The sequence below is a fragment of the Chiroxiphia lanceolata genome, chromosome 7 (assembly GCF_009829145.1).
Source record: "Chiroxiphia lanceolata isolate bChiLan1 chromosome 7, bChiLan1.pri, whole genome shotgun sequence".
NCBI classification, from domain to species: Eukaryota; Metazoa; Chordata; class Aves; order Passeriformes; family Pipridae; genus Chiroxiphia; species Chiroxiphia lanceolata.
This window is the reverse complement of record NC_045643.1, coordinates 4,729,153-4,755,456: the sequence shown is the minus strand read 5'-3', so window position 1 is coordinate 4,755,456 and position 26,304 is coordinate 4,729,153. Positions and strand designations below refer to the sequence as shown.

General features: G+C 48.8%; 1 long non-coding RNA gene across 1 annotated transcript; it reads right to left on the bottom strand.

The window, feature by feature from the left end:
* Positions 1–1,357: 1,357 nt before the first annotated feature.
* On the bottom strand, positions 1,358–21,617 carry LOC116789669. The gene is made up of 3 exons (XR_004358121.1): positions 21,607–21,617; positions 20,526–20,533; positions 1,358–1,426 (listed from the first exon to the last, which is right to left on the bottom strand). It is a non-coding gene; the product is annotated as an uncharacterized LOC116789669 (long non-coding RNA).
* Positions 21,618–26,304: the final 4,687 nt, after the last annotated feature.

Sequence of the window (26,304 nt, the reverse complement as noted above, 5' to 3'; positions counted from 1 at the left end):
GACAGCGCAGGTGGGCTCCTTCTCCCAGGGATGGCTGCAGGGTGGGAAGGTGGGAGTGCAACCAGGGGTGCCTGGGGCTGTCCTGCAAAGCAGGGTCCCTGTGCTCCGGGGTTCTTCATGCCGGGGTAGGGACTTAGCTGCCTGCTGGGGTCAGGTCTCATCCTGCCCACACCTCTGCAGGGAGAAGCTGTCGGTGGGTGGAGAGAACCCCAGCAGGAGCCAGGCAGGGTCTTCCTGCCACTGGATGAGTGCTGTGTGAGGTCAGGGCTGCTCCCAGATCCAGATCACACCAGTACATTTCCAAGAGCACTTGTCGCAGTCACGGTGAGACTGGACTGTTTGCTAAAGAGGATGAGCTATGAGGTAGACCAAAACTCCTCTCTCTCTGCAATTGTAATGTCAAATTAAGGGGCTTTACTCGAGGAAAATGTGGAAAAACAGAAGAAATAACCACCCTTTATTAAAAGATATATGTATGTTAGCAAAAACAGTAACAAGAAACAACAATAACAACAACAAGTCTAAATGGATACTCCTCTGTCCGTTAGCACAGTCCTAATTGTGGCCCGCCGGGGATGTTGTTGGATCGCTGGGAGGTGCAGGACCTGCAGTACCTGGTCGTGGTCGGCAGGGGGCGCTGTGGGATCGCTGGGAGGTGCAGGACCTGCAGTACCTGGTCGTGGTCGGCAGGGGGCGCTGTGGGATCGCTGGGAGGTGCAGGACCTGCAGTACCTGGTTGTGGTCGACAGGGGGCGCTGTGGGCTCCGGCAGCCACCACGTGGGCAGAGGGGTCTGGAGGGAGCAGCCCTGGCCCGCAGGAGAAACCGAGAGGGAAACGGGGGGGGACCCCTTCTCCTCAATGGAGGGAAGGGACGAGAGGAGAAAAAAAGTTCACCCCCTCAAGAGGACCCACTGTTCCCAGATGACAGTGCTTCCAAGGTTCTCCGCCCTTCTCCAGCAAGCACAGACCTCTCCGATGAAAAGAAGCAACAAAGACACGTCGGCCCCGGCGGGAATCACACGACACTGGCAGCGCAGGATCGGCAGGCAGGTCCCACCAGGACGGAAAAACCAGGGAAGAGAGCTGGCTCCCAGACCCTCCTCCGGAGATGCCCGAAAAACAGTCCCCGTCCCTGTCCTTGTCCGAACACACCGCGGTCTCTCGTGTCCTCCTCGTCTCTGTCTCAAACATTCCCCCACCCCCCAGCAGTTCAAGGCCCATTAACTGATCGGCCAGTTCCCTTGTAAGGCTAATCGACTCCCTTCCCCCCTTCGAACTCTGTTTCTCTTACAGGGAAAGCAGGGGAAGGGAAAATTCCTCTCTCAGATTTATAACCCATAACAGCACTGTAAAATGGGAAGGACAAAGCACAATTATTAGGAAGGAAAGGAGCTTTTCTGAGTCAGTATTTTCAGTTTCCTACTTCTGAGGAATCTGGGGGTTGAGAAATGGAAAAGGAGCTCCCATGTTGGACAAATCACTGAGACTCCTGAGCCGTAACTTGGAATGCACAGCGCTTCTGCTAGCAACTTCCTAAAGTGCTTTCGGCCTCTGCTCTGCCTTTGACAGAAGCAGAATCACTTCTGCTGGACCCATCTGTTTTTTCTTTATCTGCCCTTTTCCACCTGCAGAAAGAAAAGTTGCCCAGTCAGTGCCCTGCAAACAGGTAGGTTTCTCTCAGGCCAAAGTGAGCACACAGACATTCGGATGGAGTGCTGACAGGGAAAAGTCATGGCACAGGGAAACACCTCCAGGAGGAAAATCTCCCAGAAGAAGACATAAGATTAGGGCCTGAGACAAAACAAAAACCATGTGTCATCGAATGTTTAGAGATCTCCATATGACCCCCTCCAGTGCATACCCGTCCCTCTGAACAAGCCCCCTCCCCTCCTCTCCCACCCAGCCAAGCCTCCACCCTCAGGGAACAGGTGAAGCCCCTCCTGTGCAATCAGAACTGCAACAGAGCCATGGGGCAGCTCTGCAGCCACGGGCCCAGCTCCCTGAGCAGAGCACAGGCCTGGGAGCAGCTGCCCGGCCCTATTCCTCTCTGGGAGGTGGCACAGCTGGCTCAGGGTGACAGTGTCCTGAGTGCTTGGCAGGTTCTACCCTGGCCTCTTCCAGCCGCACCCTCCCTGTGCTGGGCCTTGCTTGGTCACAGTTCTGCTGTGTGTCACTCCTGCAATGCAGGCAGAGACAGGCCATGGGAACTGCTGGGACAGAACTGAGCTCCAAAAGGAAAAGGGATCTCCTCAGGGCAGTGCCTGAAGGCTCAAGTGTTCTTTCAAAGTTGCTGCCAAGAACAACCTCCAGGAAGTTTCCTGCTGCATAAAGCACCACTGAAGAGCTGAAGTTGGTGACTGTACAGGATGGGGGCACACAGCCCTGTCCCTTCCACAGCCAGGCCTCCATGAATACTCTTGAAGGACCAACAGTGACCAAAATCTTCTGGCCTGTGACCCGATTTTCTGGACCCCCTGCTCAAGGGGCCCCAGTGCACTCATCACAGACCAGTCCCTTGCATCACTGTTCCCAGCACTGGTCTATTTCTCCACCTCATAAGGATTGTTTGTCCCCCACGGAGGAACATCAAATGAACATATTTGCACTGTAAAGAAGAGAGTTAAGCATCCACACTGTGTGCGTGTGTGTGTGTGTGTGTGTGTGTGTGTGTGTGGAGAAAGGAATCCGAGTGAGCACAAACACCATCAGCGACTTCTAGAGAGGTTAGGAAGGACAGTGTCTTGAGGTCACTTCATTTTGAGAGTCACATCCCCTGGGAAACCACCTGAATGCAGCCCTGGGATGTGCTTCTGTGAACAGAGCTCCCTGTGTCTGTCCTTCAGGTTGTGGGGCATCTCAGAGAGGGGCAGAGCAGGGTCTCTGACAGCCCAGCACAAGGCTGTGACCAACAGGCTGTCACAGGGACTGGGAGATCCCCTCTGCCTGAGGGCCTGGGCTCACTCCAGCAACGGGGCTTCTCTTTGGGCTACCCTGTCCCTTGTGCTGAGTGCAGGATGGGACAGCAGCTGGCACAGCTGGGCCCTGTCTGTGCCAGCAGCTGAAAGGAGCAGCCTGGGGACAACACACGGAAACTGCTGCTGTCAGGGCAGGGGAAAGGCCCCAGGAAGGCTGAGGGCTTGGCATGCTGCTGGAAAGGTTGTATCCCACCTGCTGGAGCTTTCCTAGGAGGAAGGAAACTGCCCGAGACAGAGACACTGCCCCACACTGCAGTTTGAAAGGTAGAGAGAGGGAACGAGGAGAAAGAAATGTCCCTGCAAGGGCATTACTGTGGGAGGAGAAGCATCCAGAAGAAGGATGAGATCACTCCATGTGTGTATTTGAAGAAACAGAGTGTGAGGGTGGGCAGCGATCAGGGAAGGGTTGCAAACGGCAGGGGTGAGAGCCGGGGGGGGAAGCCGGATGAGTGTCTGCAGCCTGCAGGGAAACAGAAGCAACTGTGGGACAGCACAGGACAAGTTGTGCTGGAGATGGCCAAGGGCACTGGCAAGGCATGCTAACTATTGCTTTTAGGACCAGAGCTTGTGCTTGCTTCATATATGTCAGAAGATTGCTTTAAAACATATTTTTGCAGCCAGACCTTATCACCAACGATGACAAACCTTATTAACCTGTCACAATTTGTATTAATAGTGTTATTTCCTGAAATGTTGGAGTGAGTTCTTTCAGTTGCCAGCAGTGGGAAACACTTCAGCAGGGTCTGCTGAGGGGTCTTCATGTTGTTGGCTGAGATCCCCCCAACGAGGGCACTCAAATCACCCTCTGATCCTGTGAATCTTTACATGAAGGATCTCATTACAAGATGCCACGGACTCGTTGGACACAAGGGTCTCGACTTTCCGGGGGGCACTGACAGGCAAAAATCTAAACTCCCTCCTTTCGGATGGCATTAAATTGCTGCAATGAAGCAGGGTTGTCAAGCATAATCTGCTGCAAAAATGCAAATCTCTGCCTTCCCAGGCTGGAAAAGACTTGGTTCTAAGGTTTCAGAAAGTTAAGGAGAAAATTGTGCTATGCATGGAACAATGTCAGGCTAAGCAGAAGTGTAAGGAGGGAAATGGTAAAGGTACAATTCGTGTAGTGTTATAAGCCTGTTTGTCTTGTGCACAAGAAGCTAAAAATTCACCTGCTTTGAATGGATTTCTGATGTTGAGTCTACTGTTTTGAAATCAGAAAATGTGGTGTTGAAGTCATCGTTAGCCTTTGAGAGGGAAACAGGAGAAAAATCGGATCAACTTGTTGCTAAAAATGAGCTGCTTCAAACTGAGGTTGACCACCTTCGAAGTCTTGCTGCACCAGAGTGCAGAGAGAAAACTGTTGCTAAAAAACCAGGCTCCTGGTTTGGTCAGGCAACTTCATAAACTAGTGTCTTACCCTGGCATTGAGACATGGGAAACCACAGAGAACCCTGATTCTAACTCTGAGGAGAGAAAGAAACCAGGAGACTCTGAAGTTCAACTGATGTTTCTACAGTCTCCTCTTCCTCACATTAATGAAAATAGAGTGAGTGATCCCTGTGATGATGAACAAAGGGAAGATTATTCTTTACCTCCCTCAAAGTCCTTTGTGCCTGAAACTGAATCCACTAAAAAACCTTGGTGTCAACAAGAGAACCCAACCTGAAAACAACTCAATTCAATCTGATTCAAGTGGCTAATTAGCAGAAGCATTATGGCGATAAGCCAGGACAAATTAAAAGCCAGTTAGTGAAATCCTGTCAATATAGGGATACCTTGGGATTCCAGTTGGTTCTCATAATATAATTTATAATTTATATAATTTATATAATATAATTTCCAATAGATATGGGGACACAACGTTTACAGCAAAATGCCAAAGCTGGGATTAAAACCCAGACGAAAAAGAGTTAACTACTGGAGTAAAAGAAGCAACCAGAGTCTTCAACCAAGAGTTTCACCCTGTTACTGTTTTGTTGATATTACCCTTTTGCTTTTTATTCTAATAATCCTATTGTATGTTAAAATTTGGATGACTATGAAACAGTCAGCTCACTGATTACCCCCAGCAATACCAGACAATGCTCACAATATAAAGGCATAAACCCCTCCAAGCCCCTCCAGGAGCCCTCAAATCCCATCCCAGTCCCACAGGACACTCCCAACTTCCCCGCAAACCCTCCGAGGCCCCCAGACTGCCTCCCAGACCCACAAAAGCCCACAAGATACCCTCAAACCCCTCCCAGTTACCTCCAGCCCTCCCAGAACCCCTCAAACCCTCTCCTAGTTGCCCCCTTCCTCTCGAGGACGCCCCCAAACTCTCTCACAGTCCCTTCCCAGACCCCTGACAATTTCCCAAAACCCCTCACTGTCGCCCCAATCTCCCCAACCTCCCTCTCAACCCCCCAAACTCCCCCAAATCCCTTCCCAGTTACCTCCACGACCCCCAACCCCTTCTCGGCCTCCCCATTCCTTCCCAAATCTTCTCCCAGTTGCTGGCCCGTCCCCCAGGCTCGGGTGAGGAGGTGCCCCAGGCTGACATGCCCACCCTGGCAGGCGGAGGTGTCCCTGCCCAGGGCGGTTCCAGCAGCACGTCGGGGGCCACCCCGTGCCCCGAAAGCTCCTGCCCGCCCTGGAGCCACCTCAGCTGCACCTACAGGGGAGAAATCCAGCCCAGAGCAGAGCAGAGGGCAGGGCCAGGCTGGGAGCTTGATGGACGATCGATCCCGGCCCCAGGGTCTTCCCCCGCTGTGATGTTTTTCACGTGCAGCCCCAACGAGGCCATGGTGGTGTCAGGTGAGTTCGGGGAGTCTGGGGTTCACAGGCCAGACTATTTTGGTCACTGTTGGTCCTTCAAGAGTATTCATGGAGGCCTGGCTGTGGAAGGGACAGGGCTGTGTGCCCCCATCCTGTACAGTCACCAACTTCAGCTCTTCAGTGGTGCTTTATGCAGCAGGAAACTTCCTGGAGGTTGTTCTTGGCAGCAACTTTGAAAGAACACTTGAGCCTTCAGGCACTGCCCTGAGGAGATCCCTTTTCCTTTTGGAGCTCAGTTCTGTCCCAGCAGTTCCCATGGCCTGTCCCTGCCTCCATTGCAGGAGTGACACACAGCAGAACTGTGACCAAGCTGGCAGAGCACTCAGGCTTTACACTAGAAATCAGAGGTGGATCAGATCAGAGGGTGGAAGTTAAAGAGATCTTCCTGGAAGATCTACCATGCCAGGAGTCTTTTCCTATCCATCCCTGCACACAGAACTGTCCCTGAAATTCAAAGAAAGGTCTTGGGTAAATGATATCAGGAAAAAAAAAAAGACCAAAGGGCCCTTTGCATTTTTAAACACAGAAATTGATTCAAAAAAATCCTTAAACAATATGTAAAGCAGACTTTTATTATGGCCAGGGGATACTGGGGGTTTCGCCCACCCGTGCATTCCGCTGAGAAAAGAAACACAGCAGATTTTTATACATTTGGAAGAAGTGAACTTCTGCCGGATTCTGTCCCTGGGATGGGGCAACCCCGGATGTACGGACAGACTGGGAATGACGTGCTGGGTAACAGTGCTGGAAAATGGCCTCTGGGGGCCTGGTGGATGGCCAGTTGGCCAAGAGTCAGTGGTGCCCTGGTGGGGGCTTACTGTTTGGTCACACAAGGGTTTTCAGACACACGAGTTCTTCCCTTGCACACACACACAGAGAGTTCATGGCAGCAGGGGCAGTATCTCCTGGGGCTCCTGCTGCAACGCCCGGAACCTGGATGCACCTCAGCCCTGTGGAGTGCCACCTGCTCTGCCACTATCTGAGATGCCCCACGGCCTGAGGAATGGACGTGGGGAGCTCTGTCCACAGAAGCACATCCCAGAGCTGCATCCAGGGGCTTTGCCAGGGTTTAGTACCGTAAATGCCAAGTGACACCGCGACACTCTTTGTCCCACATAACTTCAAGGCTTCCCCAGGAGGCTGATGGCAATTGTACTTGCTCAGGGTCGTCTCCCCACAGCAACACCAGGTGTGTGCTCAAGACTTGTCTGTGCAATGCAAAGAGAGACACCCTGTCTAGTCCTTCCATGTCTCTCCAGGGAAGGCTAAAGAACCTCTGTGGACTGGGTGAGAAGCCAGTGCTAGAAGTACTGGTTCTATTGTGAGTGTCAACCAAGAGTGGTTGACAGGTCTGTGATGAATGCCATGGGGAGTTGACCTGGAGTTTCCAGTGCACATGGCAATAGATCACACCCTGCCCTGGTGGTCCTTCATGTCTCTCCCAGGAACCTGGAAGTGCACAGATGCTGCTGAGTTCTTTCACCTAACACGGTGCCACTCTTGAGAGGTTCACTGGTGTTTTTTCTCCTCAATATGTTCTTGAGAGAGGACTTACAAGAAGACCTAAACCTTCAGGCACTACCCCGAGGAGATCCCTTGGTAGGATGGAAATACTGTTGCAGAGGGCAGCTGTGCCACAGAAGTGCTAATTGCCTGTCCCTGCCTGCGGGCCAGAGGGATGACACACTACAGCCCTTAAACTTCCAGAGTGCTTGGATCTTACACTGACAGCTCTGGAAAAACCAAAGGCTGATGCTCCCTGGCAGGGCTGCTGTGAGCAGCATGACAGAAGTGATCCAAAATACAGGCAGAGAACTGCAAGGGTAAGTTGACCAATTGTGAGAAAGAGGGAACATAGTCCCAGACACTGGTGGGGAATCCCTTTGGCCAAAAAGCCCCTTGATAAGGGGCAGGCTTTTGAGACATGGAAGGGAAGGTTAGAAAAAGGGGTGTCTGGAGCGCTCAGTGTGTTAAACGTAGGAAGAAGACCTCAGATAAGACAAAAATATCCGGATGCTTGATCTGGTGCTTTTCTGAAGACTTACCTATCAATGTGAGTCCCCCACAATTTGGGACTCCCAAATCTCCCAATACTCTCCTAATGCTCTTCCAGCACCCAACAGTCCTCTATTTCCCTCCTTCTCTCTCAAAATAAAGTTCCATCTCTTTTACTGCAGCATGACTCTGTCTTGACCGGTGTCCCCAGTGATGTCAGCAATGTCCCTGTGATGTCACTGATGCCCCCAGCGGTGGCACCCGTGTTCTCATAGTTATCACCAATGTCTTTGTGATGGCACTTTTGTCCCCAGGGGTGGCACCCTTGTCCTCAATGATGTCACCAATGTCCCTGTGTCTTTGCTGGCATCTTTGATCTGAGAGGAATCTTCATTCGTATGGAATTTTGGGACTCAGGCAGGCAGAAAAAGTGAAGGGTTGAAAAAAGCAAACAACAGCCCTTGTCCCCAGGAAAGAAAGCCTGGAAGCTTTTGCTTTGAGGTGCAGTTGGTGGGCCAGCCTGGGTGCTCCATGGGTAACAAAAGCTTTCTGTGCTGGCATCTTTGTTCTGGGAGGAATCTTCCTCCATATGCAATTTTTGGAGTCGGGCTGACAGTTGCAGCACAGGGTTGAAAAAACAAACAACAGCCCTTCTCCCCAAGAAAGAAAGACTAGAAGCTTTGGCTTTGTGGTGCATTTGGTGGGCCAGGCTAGGCACTCCATGGGCAGCAAGAGCTTTCTGTGCTGGCAACTTTGTTGCAGGACGAATCTTCATTCGTATGCAATTTTGAGTGTTGGGCTAGCAGGTGTCAGACACAGCTGAAAACAGAAAACAACAGCCCTTATCACCAGGAAAGAAAACGTGGAAGCTTTGGCTTTGTGGTTCAGTTGTGGGGCCAGGATGGGCACTCCGTGAGCAGCAAGAGCTTTTTGTGCTGGCACCCTTGGTGTGGGAGGAATCTTTGTTTGTATGCAAGTTTGGGAGTCATGTTGGTAGTTGGGAGGCAGGGCTGAAAACAGGAAACAACAGCCCTTATCACCAGGAAAGAAAACCTGGAAACTTTTCTTTGTGATTTAGTTTTTGGGTCAGCCTGGGTACTTCGTGGGCAGCAAGAGCTTTCTCTCCATGTACCTTTGTTCTGGGAGGAATCTTTGTTCGTATGCAATTTTGGGAGTAGGGTTGGCAGTTGGGAGGTAGGTCTGAAAAAAGCAAACAACAGCCATTATCCCCAGGAAAGAAAGGTTGGAAACTTTGGCTTCATGGTGCACTCCGTGGGTCAGCCTGGGCACTCTATGGGCAGCAAGAGCTTTCTGTGCTGGCACCTTTATTCTGGGAGGAATCTTTGTATGCAATTTTGGGAGTCGGTCTGGCAGTTGAGAGACTGGTCTGAAAACAGGAAACAACAGCCCATATCCCCAGGAAAGAAAGACTGGAAGCTTTTGCTTTTTGGTGCTTTTGGTGGACCAGTCTGGGCACTCCATGAGCAGCAAGAGCTTTCTGTCCTGGCACCTTTGGTCTGGAAGAAATCTTTGTCCGTATGCAATTTTGGGAGTCAGGCTGGCAGTTGGGAGGATGGGCTGAAAACAGGAAACAATAGCCATTACCCCAGGAAAGAAAGCCTGGAAGCTTTGGCTTTGTGGTGCAGTTGGTGGGCCAGGCTGGGCACTCCATGCGCAGCAAGAGCTTTCTGTCCTGGCACCTTTGGTCTGGAAGAAATCTTCGCCTGTATGCAATTTTGGGAGTCAGGCTGGCAGTTGGGAGTCAGAGCTGAAAACAGGAATGAAGAGACCTTAATCCCAAGAAAGAAATCCTGGCTTTGCGGTGCAGTTGGTGTGTTGGTCTGGAGAATCCATGGGCAGGAAGAGCTTTCTATGCTGGCACCTTTGCTGTGGGAGAATCTTCGTCTGTATGCAGTTTTGAGAGTCGTGCTGGCAGTTGTCAGACACAGCAGAGACACAGCTCTTGCTGCTAATGGAGTCTCCAGGCTGACAAACCAACTGCACCACAAAGCCAAAGCTTCCAGGCTTTCTTTCCTGGGGAAAAGGGCTGTTATTTCCTGTTTTCAGACCTGCCTCCCAACTGCCAGACTTACTCCCAAAATTGCATACAAACAAAGATTCCTCCCAGACTAAAGGTGCCAGCAGAGAAAGCTCTTGCTGCCAATGGACTCTCCAGGTTGACAAACAAACTGCACCACAAAGCCAAAGCTTCCAGGCTTTCTTTCCTGGAGATAAGGGCTGTTGCTTCCTGTTTTCAGACCTACCTCCCAACTACCAGACCGTCTCCCAAAATTGCATACAAACAAAGATTCCTCCCACACCAAAGCTGCCACAACAGAAAGCTCTTGCTGCCCATGGAGTCCCCAGGTTGGTCCACCAACTGCACCACAGAGCCAAATCTTGCAAGCTTTTTTTCCAGGGGATTAGGGCTGTTCTTTCCTGTTTTGAACCATGCCTCCCAACTGCCAACCCAATTCCCAAAATTGCATACAAACAAAGATTCTTACCAGTCTAAAGTTGCCAGCACAGAAAGCTCTTGCTGCCCATGGAGTCCTCATGCTGACAAACCAACTGCACCACAAAGCCAAAGCTTCCAGGCTTTCTTTCCTGGAAATAAGGGCTGTTGTTTCCTGTTTCCAGCCCTGCCTCCAAACCGCCTACCCAATTCCCAAAATTGTATACAAACAAAGATTCCTCCCAGAGCAAAGAGGCCATCACAGAAAGCTCTTGCTGCCCATGGAGTCCGCAGGCTTACACAAAAACTAGACCACAAAGCCAAAGTTTCCAGTCTTTCTTTTCTGGGGATACAGGCTGTTGTTTCCTGTTTTCAACTCTGCCTCCAAACTGCCAGCCAAACTCCCAAAATTGCATACGGACAAAGATTCCTCCCAGAACAAAGGTACATGGAGAGAAAGCTCTTGCTACCCATGGAGTCTCCAGGCTGGCTCAACAACTGCATCACAAAACCAAAGCTTCCAGGCTTTCTTTCCTGGGGATAATGGTTGTTGTTTCCTGTTTTCAGCCCTGCCTCTCAACTGCCAGCCCGACTCCCAAAATTGCACAGAAACAAAGATTCTTCCCTCAGCAAAGATGCCAGCACAGAAAGCTCTTGCTACCCATGGAGTCTTCAGGCTGACAAAGCAACTGCACCACAAAGCCAAAGTTTCCAGGCTTTCTTTCCTGGAGATAAGGGGTGTTGTTTCCTGTTTACAGACCTTGTCGTAGGGTACCTGTCGGAGGCCTTGGTCTGTGGGGGAAGAAAGACACACGACACACACACTAGGATGACAAGACAGAAAGATGACTGCCTGTTCAGTGTAGAAGGCAGCTTTATTGAGTTCTCTAACTTCTATTTTCCCACACGTGTAACGTAAACATATTCTTACAAAAACACCCAGGAATGCAGCGCCTGCACTCAGCCAAACACCTTTAACCTTATACTCTTAACTCAAGGCTGTGTCCAAGGGAACTATCTAATTAGTTCCACTGCTCTCATGGAGAATGGCCCAACACTTTGTAATATTCCAAATCCCTCAAACTTCAATTGTGGGGCTACGACTTCACCCCACAAGACCTGCCTCCCAACTGCCAGCCCGAGTCCCAAAATTGCAAATGGACGAAGATTCCTCCCAGAACAAAGGTACATGGAGAGAAAGCTCTTGCTGCCCATGGAGTCCCCAGACTGACTCAACAACTGCACCACAAAGCCACAGCTTCCAGGATTTCTTTCCTGCAGATGAACCCTCTTCTTTCCTGTTTTCACACCTGCCTCCCAACTGTCAGCCAGACTCCCAAAATTTCATACAAACAAAGATTTCTCTCACACCAAAGGTGCTAGCACAGAAAGTTCTTCCTGTCCATGGAGTGCCCAGATAGACACATCAACTGCACCACAAAGCCAAAGCTTCCAGGCTTTCTTTCCTGGTGATAAGGGCTGTTGTTTGTTTTTTCAGATCTGCCTCCAAACTGCCAGCCCGACTCCCAAAATTGCATACGGACGAAGATTCCTCCCAGAACACAGGTGCCAACACAGAAAACTCTTCCTGCCAATGGAGTCTCCAGGCTGATCCACCAACTGTACCGAAAAGCCAAAGCTTCCAGGCTTTCTTTCCTGGGGATAAGGGCTGTTGTTTCCTGTTTTCAACCCTGCCTCCCGACTGCCAGACCAAGTCCCATAATTGCATACGGACAAAGATTCCTCCCACACTAAAGGTGTCAGCACAGAAAGCTCTTGCTGTCCATGGAGTGCCCAGATAGACACACCAACCGCATCACAAAGCAAAAGCTTCCTGTCTTTTTTTCCTGGTGACAAAGGTTGTTGTTCCCTGTTTTCCGACCTGCCTTCCAATTGCCAGGAGGACTTCCAAAATTGCAAACGGACGAAGATTTCTCCCAGAAAAAATATACCAGAACAGAATGCTCTTGCTGCCCATGGAGTGCTCAACCTGACCCACCAACTGCACTACAAAGGCACAGCTTGCAGGCTTTCATTCCTGGGGATAAGGGCTGTTCTTTCCTGTTTTCTGTCCTGACACCCAACTGCCAACCTGACTCCCAAAATTGCATACAAACAACGATACCTATCACACCAAGGGTGCCAGTACAGTAAACTCTTGCTGCCCATGGAGTGCCCAGGCTGACCAACCAAGAACACCAGACAGCAAAAGCTTCCAGTCTTTCTTCACTGGGGAATTGGCTACTGTTTGCTTTTTTCAGATCTACCTCCCAGCTTATTCCCCGACACCCAAAATTGCATAAGGATGAAGACTCCTCCCAGAAAAAAGGTGTCAGGACAGAAAGTTCTTGCTGCCCGTGGAGTGCCCAGGCTGGCCCACAAACTGCACCAGAGAGACAATGGTTGCAGGCTTTCTTGGCTAAGGAGAACGGCTCTTGTTCGCTTTTTCAGTCTTGCGGTCCAAGTGCCAGTTTGCCTGCCAAACTGGCGGACAAACGAAGATTCCTCCCAGATCAAAGGTACCAGGACAGAAGCTCTTGCTACCCATGGAGTTCCCAGGCTGGCCCACCAAGGGCACCTCAAAGCCAAAGGTTGCAAGCATTCTTGGCTGGGGAGAAGGGCATTTGTTTGCTTTTTTCAACCCTGCGCTCCAATTGCCAGTTTACCTGCCAAACTGGCAGACGGACAAAGTTTCCTCCCCGACCAAAGGTGCCAGGAAAGAAAGGTCTTGCTGCCCATGGAGTGCCCAGGCTGGCACACCAACTGGACCAGAGAACCAAAGGTTGTAGGCTTTCTTGGCTGGGGAGAAGGGCTCTTGTTTGCTTTTTTCAGCCTTGCGCTCTAACTGGCCAGTTTGGCTGCCAAACTGGTGGATGGATGGAGATTCCTGCCAGACCAAAGGTGTAAGAACAGAAAGCTCTTACTGCTCATGGAGTGCCCAGGCTGACCCACCAACTGCACCTGAAAGCCAAAATTTCCATGCTTATTTTCCTGGGAATAAAGGCTCTTGTTGCTTTTTTAAGGCATGCGTGCCAACTGCCAGTTTGCCTTTGAAAATGTCGGACGGACAAAGATTCCTTCCAGACCAAAGATGCCAGACCAGTTTGCCTGACAAAATGGAAGATCGACGAAGATTCCTCCCAGACTGAAGGTGCCAGGATAGAAAGTTCTTGCTGCCCATGGAGTACCAAGGCTGGCACACCAAGTGCACCTCAGAGCCAAAGGTCGCAGGCTTTCTTGGCTGGGGAGAATGGCTCTTGCTTGCTTTTTTTGTGCCCTGCGCTCCAACTGCCAGTTTACCTGACAAAATGGTGGACGGACAAAGATTCCTCCCAGACCAAAGGTGTCAGGATCGAAAGCTCTTGCTGCCCATGGAGTGCTCAGGCTGGCCCACCAAGTGCACTGGAAAGCCAAAATTTCCATACTTTTTTTTCTGGGAATAAGAACTCTTGTTTGCTTTTTTCAGCGCTGCACTCCAACTGCCAGTTTGCCTGACAAAACGGCGGACGGGCAAAGATTCCTATCAGACTGAAGGTGCCAGGATAGAAAGCTCTTTCTGCCCATGGAGTGCCCAGGTTGGCCTACCAAGTGCACCAGAGAGCCAAAATTTCCATGTTTTTTTTTCCGGGAATAAGGGCTGTTTCTTTGCTTTGTTCAGCCCTGCGTTTCAAGCGCCAGTTTGCATGCCAAACTAGAAGACGGACAAAGATTCCACCCAGACCAAATGTCTCGGGACAGAAAGCTCTACCAGACCATGGAGTGCCCAGGCTGACCCACCAAGTGCACCAGAGAGTCAAAGGTTGCAGGCTTTGTTGACTGGGGACAACGGCTCTTGTTTGCTCTTTTCAGCCCTGCGCTCCAACTGCCATTTTACCTGGCAAACTGTTGGACAGATGAAGATTCCTCCCAGAGCAAAGGAGCCAGGATAGAAAGCTCTTGCTGCCCATGGAGCAGCCAAAGGTTGCAGGCTTTCATGGCTGGGGAGAACGGTTCTTGTTTGCTTTTTTCATTCCTGTGCATCAGCTGCCCGGTTTGCTGTCATACTGGCGGAGAGACGAAGAGTCCTCCGAGACCATAGTAGCAATTTCCATGCTTTTTTTTCTGGGAATAATGACTGTTCTTTGTTTTGTTCAGCCCTGCGCTCCAACTGTCAGTTTGCCTGACAAAATGGAGGATGGACGAAGATTCCTCCCAGACCAAAGGTTTCAGGACAGAAAGCTCTTGCTGTCCATGGATTGCCCAGGCTGGCCCACCAAGTGCACCAGAGAGCCAAAGGCTGCAGGCTTTGTTGGCTGGGGAAAAGGGTTCTTGTTTGTTCTTTTCATCCCTGTGCTCCAACTGCCAGTTTGCCTGCCAAACTGGAGGACGGACGAAAATTCCTCCCAGACTGAAGGCGCCCGGACAGAAAGCTCTTGCTGCCCTTGGAGTGCCCAGGCTGACCCACCAAGTGCACCTCAGAGCCAAAGGTTGCAGGCTTTCTTGGCTGGGGAGAATGGGTCCTGTTTTCATTTTTTGTGCCCTGCGCTCCAACTGCCATTTTGCCTGACAAAATGGCGGATGGACAAAGATTCCTCCCAGACCAAAGGTTTCAGGACAGAAAGCTCTTGCTGACCATGGAGTACCCAGGCTGGCCCACCAAGTGCACCAGAGAGCCAACGGTTGTAGGCTTTCTTGGCTGGGGAGAAGGGCTCTTGTTTGTATTTTTTGTACCCTGCGCTCCAGTTGCCAGTTTGCCTGACAAAACGGCGGACGGGCAAAGATTCCTATCAGACTGAAGGTGCCAGGATAGAAAGCTCTTGCTGCCCATGGAGTGCCCAGGCTGGCCTACCAAGTGTACCTGAAAGCCAAAATTTCCATGCTTTTTTTTCTGGGAATAAGGGCTTTTTCTTTGCTTTGTTCAGCCCTGCGCTCCAAGCGCCAGTTTGCATGCCAAACTGGAAGACGGACAAAGATTCCACCCAGACCGAAGGTCTCAGGACAGAAAGCTCCTGCTGTCCATGGATTGCCCAGGTTGGCCCACCAAGTGCACCAGAGAGTCAAAGGTTGCAGGCTTTGTTGGTTGGGGAGAAGGGTTCTTGTTTGCTCTTTTCATCCCTGCGCTCCAACTGCCAGTTTGCCTGCCAAACTGTTGGACGGATGGAGATTCCTCTCAGACCAAAGGTGCCAGGAAAGAAAGCTCTTGCTACCCATGGAGTTCCCAGGCTGGCCCACCAAGTGCACCTCAGAGCCAAAGGTTGCAGGCTTTCATGAATGTGGAGAACGGTTCTTGTTTGCTTTTTTTGTGCCCTGCGCTCCAACTGCCAGTTTACCTGACAAAATGGTGGACGGACAAAGATTCCTCCCAGACCAAAGGTGCCAGGACAGAAAGCTCTTGCTGACTATGGATTGCTCAGGCTGGCCCACCAAGTGCACCAGAGAACTAAAGGTTGCAGGCTTTGTTGGCTGGGGAAAAGGGCTCCTGTTTGCTTTTTTCATTCCTGTGCATCAGCTGCCCAGTTTGCTGTCATACTGGCGGAGAGGCGAAGAGTCCTCCGAGACCATAGTAGCAAGGACAAAAAGCTCTTGCTACTCATGGAGTGCCCAGGCTGACCCACCAACTGCACCTCAAAGGCAAAATTTCCATGCTTTTTTTTCTGGGAATAATGGCTGTTCTTTGCTTTGTTCAGCCTTGCGCTCCAATGGCCAGTTTACCTGACAACCTGTAGGCCAGACCAAGACTCCTCCCCGAGCAAAGGTGCCAGGACAGAAAGCTCTTTCTGCCCATGGAGTGCCCAGGCTGGCCTACCAAGTGCACCTGAAAGCCAAAATTTCCATGCTTTTTTTTCTGGGAATAAGGGCTGTTTCTTTGCTTTGTTCAGCCCTGCGCTCCAAGCGCCAGTTTGCATGCCAAACTGGAAGACGGACAAAGATTCCACCCAGACCGAAGGTCTCAGGACAGAAAGCTCTTGCTGTCCATGGATTGCCCAGGCTGACCCACCAAGTGCACTGGAAAGCCAAAGGTTGCAGGCTTTGTTGGTTGGGGAGAAGGGTTCTTGTTTGTTCTTTTCAGCCCTGTGCTCCAACTGCCAGTTTGCCTGCCAAACTGGAGGACGGATGAAGATTCCACCCAGACCAAAGGTGTCAGGACAGAAAGCTCTTTCTTGGCCATGGAGTGCCCAGGCTGACCCACCAAGTGCACCTCAAAGCCAAAGGTTGCAGGCTTTGTTGGCTGGGGAGAAGGGCTCTTGTTTGCTCTTTTCAGCCCTGCGCTCCAACTGCCTGTTTGCCTGACAAACTGAAGGATGGACGAAGATTCCTCCCAGACCAAAGGTTTCAGGACAGAAAGGGCTTGCTGCTCATGGAGCAGCCAGGCTGACCCACCAAGTGCACCAGAGAGCCAAAGGTTGTAGGCTTTCTTGTCTGGGAATAAGCGCTCTTTTTTGCTTTTTTCATTCCTGCGCTCCAACTGCCCGTTTGCCTGGCAAACATGTGGACAGATGAAGATTCCTCCCAGACTGAAGGTGCCCGGACAGAAAGCTCTTGCTGCCCATGGGGTGCCCAGGCTGCCCCACCAAGTGCACCAGATAGTCAAAGGTTGCAAACTTTCTTGGCTGGAGAGAAGGGTTCTTGTTTGCTCTTTTCAGGTATGCGACCAAGCACCAGTTTACCTTTTAAAATGGCGGACGGACGAAGATTCCTGCAGACCAAAGGTGTCAGGACAGAAAGCTCTTGCTGACCATGGAGTGCCCAGGTTGGCCCACCAAGTGCACCAGAAAGCCAAAATTTCCATGCTTTTTTTTCTGGGAATAAGTGCTCTTGTTTGCTTTTTTCAGCCCTGTGCTCCAACAGGCAGTTTGCATGCCAAACTTGCGGACAGATGAAGATTCCTCCCAGACCAAAGGTGCCCGGACAGAAAGCTCTTGTTGCCCATGGAGTGCCCAGGTTGCCCCACCAAGTGCACCAGAGAGCCAACGGTTGTAGGCTTTCTTGGCTTGGGAGAAGGGTTCTTGTTTGCTTTTTTAAGCCTTGTGCTCTAACTGGCCAGTTTGGCTGCCAAACTGGCAGACGAACAAATATTTCTCCAAGACTGAAGCAGTAAGGACAGAAACCTATTGCTCCTCATGAAGTGCCCAGTCTGGTCCACCACGTGCACCACAGAGCCAAAGATTGCAGGCTTTTTTGGCTGAGGAGAAGGGCTCTTGTTTGCTTTTTTTCCGTCTTGCGCTCCTACTGCCCGTTTGCCTGCGAAACTGCTGGACGGACGGAGATTCCTCCCAGACCAAAGGTGCCTAGACAGAAAGCTCCTGCTGGCCATGGAGTGCCCAGGCTGGCCCACCAACTGCACCAGAGAGCAAAAATTTCCATGCTTTTTTTTCTAGGAATCAGGGTTGTGCTTTGCTTTGTTCAGTCCAGCACTCCAAGTACCAGTTTGCATTCCGAACTGGAAGATGGACGAAGATTCCTCCCAGACCAAAGGTGCCAGGACAGAAAGCTCTTGCTGACCATGGAGTGCCTAGGCTGGCCCACCACGTGCACCAGAGAGCCAAAGGTTGCAGGCTTTCTTGACTGGGGAGAAGGGCTCTTGTTTGCTCTTTTCAGGCATGTGCTCCAACTGCCAGCTTGCCTTTTAACATTGCGGATTGACAAAGATTCCTCCCAGACCAAAAGTGCAAGGACAGAAAGCTCTTGCTGCCCATGGAGTGCCCAGGCTGCCCCACCAAGTGCACCAGAGAGTCAAAGGTTGCAGGGTTCGTTGGCTGGAAAGAAAGGCTTTTTTTTTGCTTTTTTCAACCCTGCGCTCTTACTGGCCAGTTTGGCTGCCAAACTGGCAGACGGACAAAGATTCCTCCAAGACTGAAGCAGCAAGGACAAAAAGGTCTTGCTCCTTATGAAGTACCCAGGCTGGCCCGCCAAGTGCACCAGAGAACTAAATGTTGCAGGATTTCGTGGCTGAGGAGAAGGGCTCTTGTTTGCTCTTTTCAGCCCTGCGCTCCAACTGCCAGTGTGCCTGCCAAACTGGCAGACAGATGAAGATTCCTCCCAGAGCAAAGATGCCAGGACAGAAAGCTCTTGCTGCCCATCGAGTGTCCAGGCTGGCCCACCAAGTGCACCTCAAAGCCAAAGGTTGCAGGCTTTGTTGGCTGGGGAGAAGGGCTCTTGTTTGCTTTTTTCAGCCTTGCGCTCTAACTGGCCAGTTTGGCTGCCAAACTGGTGGATGGATGGAGATTCCTTCCAGACCAAAGGTTCCAGGGCAGAAAGCTCTTGCTGCCCATGGATTGCCCAGGCTTGCCCAACAACTGCACATGAAATCCAAAATTTCCATGCTCTTTTTTCCGGGAATAAGGTCTGTTTCTTTGCTTAGTTCAGCCCTGGACTCTTACTGGCCAGTTTGTATGCCAAACTGGTGGGCGGACGAAGATTCCCCTCAGACCAAACGTGCCTGGACAGAAAGCTTGCTGCTCATGGAGTGCCTAGGCTGGCCCACCAAGTGCATCAGAGAGCCAAAGGTTGCAGGCTTTGTTGGCTGGGGGGAAGGGCTCTTGTTTGCTCTTTTCATTCCTGCTCTCGAAGTGGAAGTCCCACTGCCTAAGTTGCCTACGGATGAATATTCCTCCCAGACAAAATGTGCCAAGACAGAAAGCTCTTGCTGGGCATGTGTTGCCCAGGATGGCCTCTCAAGTGCACCTGAAAGCCAAAATTTCCATGCTTTTTTTTCTGGGAATAAGGGCTGTTGTTTTCTTTTTTCAGTCCTGCGCTCTAAGTGTCATTCCCACTCCTGAAATTGCATAAGGATGAAGATTTTTCTGGGAATAAGGGCTTGTTTTGTTTTTTTCTGCCCTACGCTCTATTTGCCAGTCCCACTGCCAAAATTGCATACTGGCAAATATTCCTCCCAGACCAAAGGTTCCAGGACAGAAAGTTGTTGCTGTCCACCTAATGCCAAGGGTGGCGCACCAACTGTGCATGAGAGATGGAGGGTCTTGGCTTTCTTTCCTGGTTGGAATGGCAGTCGCTTGGGTTAGGATGAGCATTATGGTCAGGGTTTTCAATTAGGGGTAAGTTTAGGGTGAGGTTTACCATTAGTTACGATTAGGGTCAGGGTTAGATTTAGGGATAGGGTTAGGTTTAGAGTTACAGTTTGTTTTAGGGTTAATGTTAGGGTTAGAGTTAGGGTTAAGGTTTAATGTTAGGGTTTGGCTTAGGGTTAGTTATGGTTAGGATTAGGATATAGGGTTTGAGTTATGGTTAGGTTTTGGGTTAGGGTTAGGGTTAGGAAAATTTTAGGGATTCAGTTAGGGTTAGGCTGTTGGATTGCCAGAATTCCATATGGACGAAGATTCCTCCCAGACTAAAGGTGCCAGGACAGAACGCTCTTGCTGCCCATGGAGTGCCCTGGCTGGTCCAGCAACTGCACCAGAGAGCCAAAGGTTGCATGCTTTGTTGGCTGGGGATAAGGGCTATTGTTTGCTTTTTTCAGTCCTACACTGCAACTGCCAGCCCGACTCCCAAAATTCCAGAATATGTGGGTGCTGCTGCTCCTGTGCACAGCCTGCTGCTGTTGTCTGTGGCTTGGGCAGCAGCGACTGTGCAGCCCTGCTCGAGGTGCCCCGCCCCCTCCCTGTGGTGGCAGCAGCTCTTTGGGCCCAGAGCTCTGGCTCAGTGGGCTCTGGGCCACAGCCCCATGGGCTGGGCAGCCGCAGGGGCCCAGGCTGGCCCCCAGCCCTGCCTGTGCCCCTGCCCCTGGCCAGAAGCACCCAGCGGATGTGTCCCGCCAGGGCCCCCTTGCCCTCCTTGTCCCCAGCTGTGGAAAGTATTACAGAAACGTGGTTGATAGAAAGAGGGCATGAGAGAGATGCTATAGCTCTGGTCCCACGGTAAGGGAAAACTATTCGAAGGTTACTGTATCTGTGAAACTGCATAAGTGACAAAAGAATAGAATAAAGTAGATGGGAAAGTGGAACCAGTAGCAACCAAGTAACTATAAGAATGAGAAAGAAACAGCATTTACACAAATATAACTTAGGTAATCAGGAGCCAATAATGAGCTAGCACTTGCAATATGTATGAGGCTAATTAACAACACAATAAAGCTGTGCTAACACCATAATAAAGTGGGATAAGTCACGATTCATTTTGGATTAGTGTGTTCTTCTTGTCCCGTCGTCCACAACAAATGGTGACCCCAACTCCCCACCTCCTCGACTTAAAGAAAACGGGGGAATCCACGGTTGGATGGCAAGGTGTCGGAGCCTTTAGCAGCGAGGCTGGTCGAAAAAAGTCAGCATAAGGAGCGATTTCGCACCTGGAGCGCTGTACAGACAAGCTCTACCGTACGTGCTGCCGGACCCTGAAAGGCTGCAACAGCGTGCTGATATAGGTATGGATAGGGAAGCAGCATATAGTTTGTTCTCTGAATTTTTACAGAAAAAGGGTGTTAAGGATATAGATCTTAAAAAGGAACTCAGAGAGTTGCTTACTTTTGGATATGCTAAGGATTGTTTTATTAATCCGCATACTGTACATTCCTTAGAGGAATGGCGTAAATTTGGTGATAAAATATGTGAGGCTGCTTTAGATGATGATAAATTTGCAAAAAAGCTAGGAAAGCTTTGGAGGGTGGTTTATAATACCTTGTTGCAACATGAGGCAGAACGCAGGGCAGCAGAACAAGCACACAGTGTGAGACATCAGAATACGGAGTATAAAACTACTGATTGGTTTTCGTACAAACCCTCACCCCCAGCTGTGCAAACAGTTTCAATCCCTGCTGCACCTTTTCCCTCTGCACCCATTACAGCACCCCCTGCAGAGGTATCTGCAGTGCCTGCCGTGTCACCCGATCAATCTGTAGTGCCAGCAGAGCAATGCGAGCCCTGGCCGGTACCCCCTTCTCCTGCTAAGCTGACCAAGGAGCCTGTCCCTGGGGCACATAGTGACCTGGCGGAGGCCATGGCGAAAGAGCGGAGAGAGACGTGGGCTGCGCTTGCTAGGCACTGTATGGAGCAGGGTGATTCTCATGGATTGTAGGCTGTAAACTCTCAGGCTTTTCCTGCTATATATAATCAAGATGCTAATGGGGCAGTGATAGCTACTGTTACTGCTTTAGATTGGAAAGTCCTGGCACAGCTACGAAGTACTGTTAGTGAATTTGGCTTGCATGGGGAGCCGACTAAACAAATGTTAGATTATTTTTGGAGCACACATCTTTTACTACCATCAGATCTTCGCTCTATAACACGCCTGATACTTACAGAACATCAACAATTACTGTTTAATGCACATTGGCAAGCACTTGTTAATGAGAGCGTAGCTGAACAGCGACCACAAGGAATCCCCCTACATGGTATTACAATAGATGAGTTACTGGGGACGGGACCATATACTCGGACTGAAGCACAAATACACATTGGGCCAGATAAGGTTAGAGAAGTGATGGAGCTTGTTAGAAGAGCTTTAGATAAGGTGAAAGAGCCAGGTGGAATGCCGATGTACATGAGCCTAAAGCAAGGGAGGAATGAATCGCTTGGTGAATTTGTTGACAGATTAACTGCAGCAATTACAAAAGCAGGAGTTCCAGATTATATGAAAGGGGCTTTGATGAAACAGTGTATATTACAGAATGCTTCCAGTACTGTTAAGCAGGTCATAACTAATGAAGGTCCTCACTGGATTATAGAGGCAGTGTTAGAGAAAATGTTAACTATTCCTACAGGAGAAAATGCATTTTTAGTTAATGCTATTCATGATCTAGCTAAGGGTATTAAGGAGCAAGCAGTAAGTTCTCAGGCTCAGGTTTTAGCTGCTCTTGCGCCCCTTCAGGCAACGGTGCAGAGTGCTTCAGGAGGAAAAAGTTGAATGAAATGTTATCGATGTGGAAACATTGGACACATTAGAAAAGACTGCCGAGCAACAGGAGTTTGGTGCCAGCAATGCCAGAGCTCCACCCACAATACTTCTGCCTGCCGAAATCGCTCGGGAAACTCACGACGGAGCGTGAGGAATTGCAGTGGCCACGCGCGGACACAAGTCGTCGCTGCAGCACAGACAACTCCGACCAACAGTTTTTCACCGAACAATCCTTTTCACAGACAAGAAAGCAGCTGCAACCCGCCGCAACCAACAACCCTGGATTACAATCTATCACAGCCAACAACTCTGAATTACAGCCTACCACAGCCGGTAGCCTCGGATTGGATTTGGCAACAGCAGTAGAGGTCACCTTGCTATCCACTCAACCTCAAAAGATTCCCACTGGAATTTTTGGGCCTTTGATAATAAATAAACAAGTGTTTGGTGCACTGCTGATAGGAAGATCATCAGCTAGTCTTGCTGGCTTATTTGTATTGCCTGGACTTATTGATGCTGATTATACTGGACAGATAATGGTCATGGCATACACTATTTTTCCACCTTTGAAAATTCCTAAAAGACAATGCATTGCTCAATTGATATCCTTACCTCAGTTAACAAAACCTTTGACCAATAACCGACAATTAATGCAACGTGGAGATCGTGGATTTGGTTCTACAAAAGGACTTACCTTATTGACACTAGATTTAAACGAACGACCAAAACATAAAATTACAATTATCTGGAAGGATCAAACAAAAATACTAAATGCTTTGCTGGATACAGGAGTGGATTCTAGCATAATAGCACCTCATTTTTGGCCGAAACATTGGCCTCTGCAACCTTCTACTACAACTGTGACTGGCATTGGAGGTGCCTCAATTGCTATGCGGACTCCTACTTTAAGTATAGAAGTGGAGGGTCGTGTAGCTAATGCTGTTTTGTCTGTCTTACAACTTCCATCAACAGTACAATGTTTAATAGGAAGAGATGTCCTAACACAAATCGGAATGAAACTCTCCAGTGATCACCCTTTGGGGAAATAGCCATTGCTTGGTCTTTCCCAATTCCTATTACTTGGGTTATTGATACTCCGGTATGGGTTAAGCAGTGGCCTCTAAAACGGGAAAGCCTGGAAGCTGCTCATAAATTAGTGCAAGAACAATTTAATCAAGGACATTTAAAACTTTCTACTAGTCCCTGGAATACACCTATATTTGTAATAAAGAAACAGTCTGGAAAATATCGATTATTGCATGATCTGCGAGCAGTCAATTCACAAATGGAGGCTATGGGAGCTTTACAACCTGGACTGCCAAATCCTGCAATGCTCCCTATGAACTGGTCTTTACTGATTATAGATTTAAAAGATTGTTTCTTTACAATTCAGTTACATCCTCGTGATACTAAACGTTTTGCTTTTACATTACCTGCCATCAATCGAGAAAAACCTGATCAAAGGTTTGAGTGGACAGTATTACCACAAGGGATGAAAAACAGTCCAACCCTATGCCAATTATATGTGGAAACTGCATTACAAGCCCTGAGGCGTAGATGACCTGATTGTATAATCTATCATTATATGGATGATATTTTATTCTGTCAGCCTGAAGATTTTGTACCCCAGCAAATACAAATAATTCACAAACATTTGGAACAATTTAAATTAATGATAGCAGATGAAAAAATTCAAACGACAGCACCATGGAGATATTTAGGATGGACTATCTCTCGACATGCTGTTATTCCACAGAAATTGATATTTCAATCAAAATTGAGGACTGTGAATGATGCACAAAAACTTCTTGGAGATTTACGGTGGCTACGTCCTGTAGTAGGAATCCCTGCTGACCTTTTGGCTGAATTGCGACCCCTATTAAAGGGAACAGACCCGGCAACAAGGATTACTGTAACAAAGCATCAACAACTTATACTCCAACAAATTTTAGACTGTGTCACTCAAGGCCGTGTCCGGAGATGACAGTGGGACCTACCTTTAGAACTTACTTTTTGGGCTGATAAACGATATGTCTTAGGAGCCATTACACAGTCACAAACAGAAGCGGGGGAGGATATAGGTGTCATAGAATGGCTATTGACTAGCATACAACAGTCTAAAACACTTTTACAAAAAATTGAAATGTTGGCAGCCCTAATAAAAAAGGGTAGAGAGCGTGTATTACAGATTGATGCTCAAGAACCTGTACGCATACGATTGCCAATGCACAAAAATGTTCTTAATTGGTATCTACGTACTAACGAGGATCTTCAAGAAGCATTATTGGGATTATCATGTCCTATAATTACCAGCAAATTGAATAATGTTCCTACAGCATGGATTGGTTCCTGGCAATGGATGCTGAAACCTAAAAAGCAGGACCAACCGATTCCACACGCACGAACAGTTTATACAGATGCTGGCAAAAAGTCCCACACAGCTGCTTTAACTTGGATGGAGAAAGGAGAATGGAAGCATGAAATCATAACAGGAAAACCTATGGATTCATTGCAAACTTTAGAATTGCTAGCAGTAGTTAGAGTATTAGCTAGCATGAATAGACCCCTTAATATTGTCACTGATTCATTCTATGTAGCCGGAGTAGTAAACCGAATAGAGGGGGCCTTAATTAAGGAAGTCCAGAATAAGAGGTTATTTCAATTATTTTGTCAATTGTGGTTAGCAGTGACCAACAGAGATCATGAATATGCCATCATACATATAAGGAGTCATAAATGGGACATTGGACTAGGTGAAGGAAATGCTAGGGCGGATAGGTTAGTTTCCATGGCTACAGAGGATGAAGAAGAGTTTATCAAAGCGCAGAAAAATCATGAACAATATCATCAAAATGCTAGGGGACTCAAGAAGATGTTTGATATCACTTTAAGTGATGCCAAAAACATTGTTAGATCCTGTGCAACATGTAGCAACCATAATAGTGGTGTGGGATTAGGTATGGGAGTAAATCCTAGAGGGTTAAAAAGTAATGAAATCTGGCAAATGGATGTCACACATTATGCTCCATATGGAAGGTTTAAGTACATACATGTATGCATTGACACATTCAGTCACTTCATATGGGCCACAGCTCAGACAGGGGAAAAAGCCCTACATGTTAAGAGACATCTATGTGAGTGTTTTGCAGTGATGGGGAAACCACAACAAATAAAAACAGATAATGGACCTGCTTATACAGGTACCAGAGTACATCAGTTTATGCAAAAATGGCAGATTACTCATCGTACGGGCATTGCTCATTCACCCACTGGGCAAGCCATTATAGAAAGAGCTCATCATACTTTAAAGACATACTTAGAAAAACACAGGCAAGTTGTAGATATTAAAGAGAGACTAAGCAAAGTGTTATTTGTACTAAATCATCTTTGCATTTTCGGGGATCAGAAGGTTCCCCCTGCAGTAACTCATTACACACCAGAACAGAAGGTAGATAGCTCACCAGAAGTATGGGTAAAATTTAAAGATCCACGTACAGGTATATGGCAAGAACCAGCCAAAGTGTTATATTGGGGTAGAGGTTATCTCTGTGTCTCCTCACCACAGGGACCTCTTTGGATACCTGCCAAGTGGACACGAGCCGTGGTGAATGTTCCGACCTCCGACGGTATCGGAAGCGGGAAGGAGACGAGTCGAAACGAAGATCAAACTTCTCCTATTACCACGTTTGCGTGAGATAAAAGGACTGCCCAGAGACTTACGATTGCAGATAGAGCAATGTGCTAGTTATGAAGCTTTTATTTGCTTACTGGATACATTATATTGCTTTACGCTGAAAGATTTTGGGATATGGCATTGCTTTGCTTGTAAAAAATCAGGATGCTTAGCTTGGGTTGCAATTGAGTGTCGAACCTGTGGAAATAAGTGGTGGCTTGAGCAATTCGAATTATCAGGTATTTGGTGTAGGCTCTGTGCATATACTATTCTACTAGAAACTTGGCAATACGATCTACAACAAAGCACTGGGTTACCACTTGCAACTGCATTACAGCTATTTGAAGCTGAGGAGCAAAAAGTTTTAGCATACTTACGTTGGGATACAAAGCATATTATAAAACGAATAAGTGTTATAAGGGGTATTAAAATAATAGCTTCCCGTTGCCAAAAAATTACACCCCTGACAATCATATTGCCAAATGAACCCTTTCGAGGCAATCCTGAGCGATATTTAGATTCCTGCGCTAAAAGATACAACCGCAGTATCAGGAGAAAATGA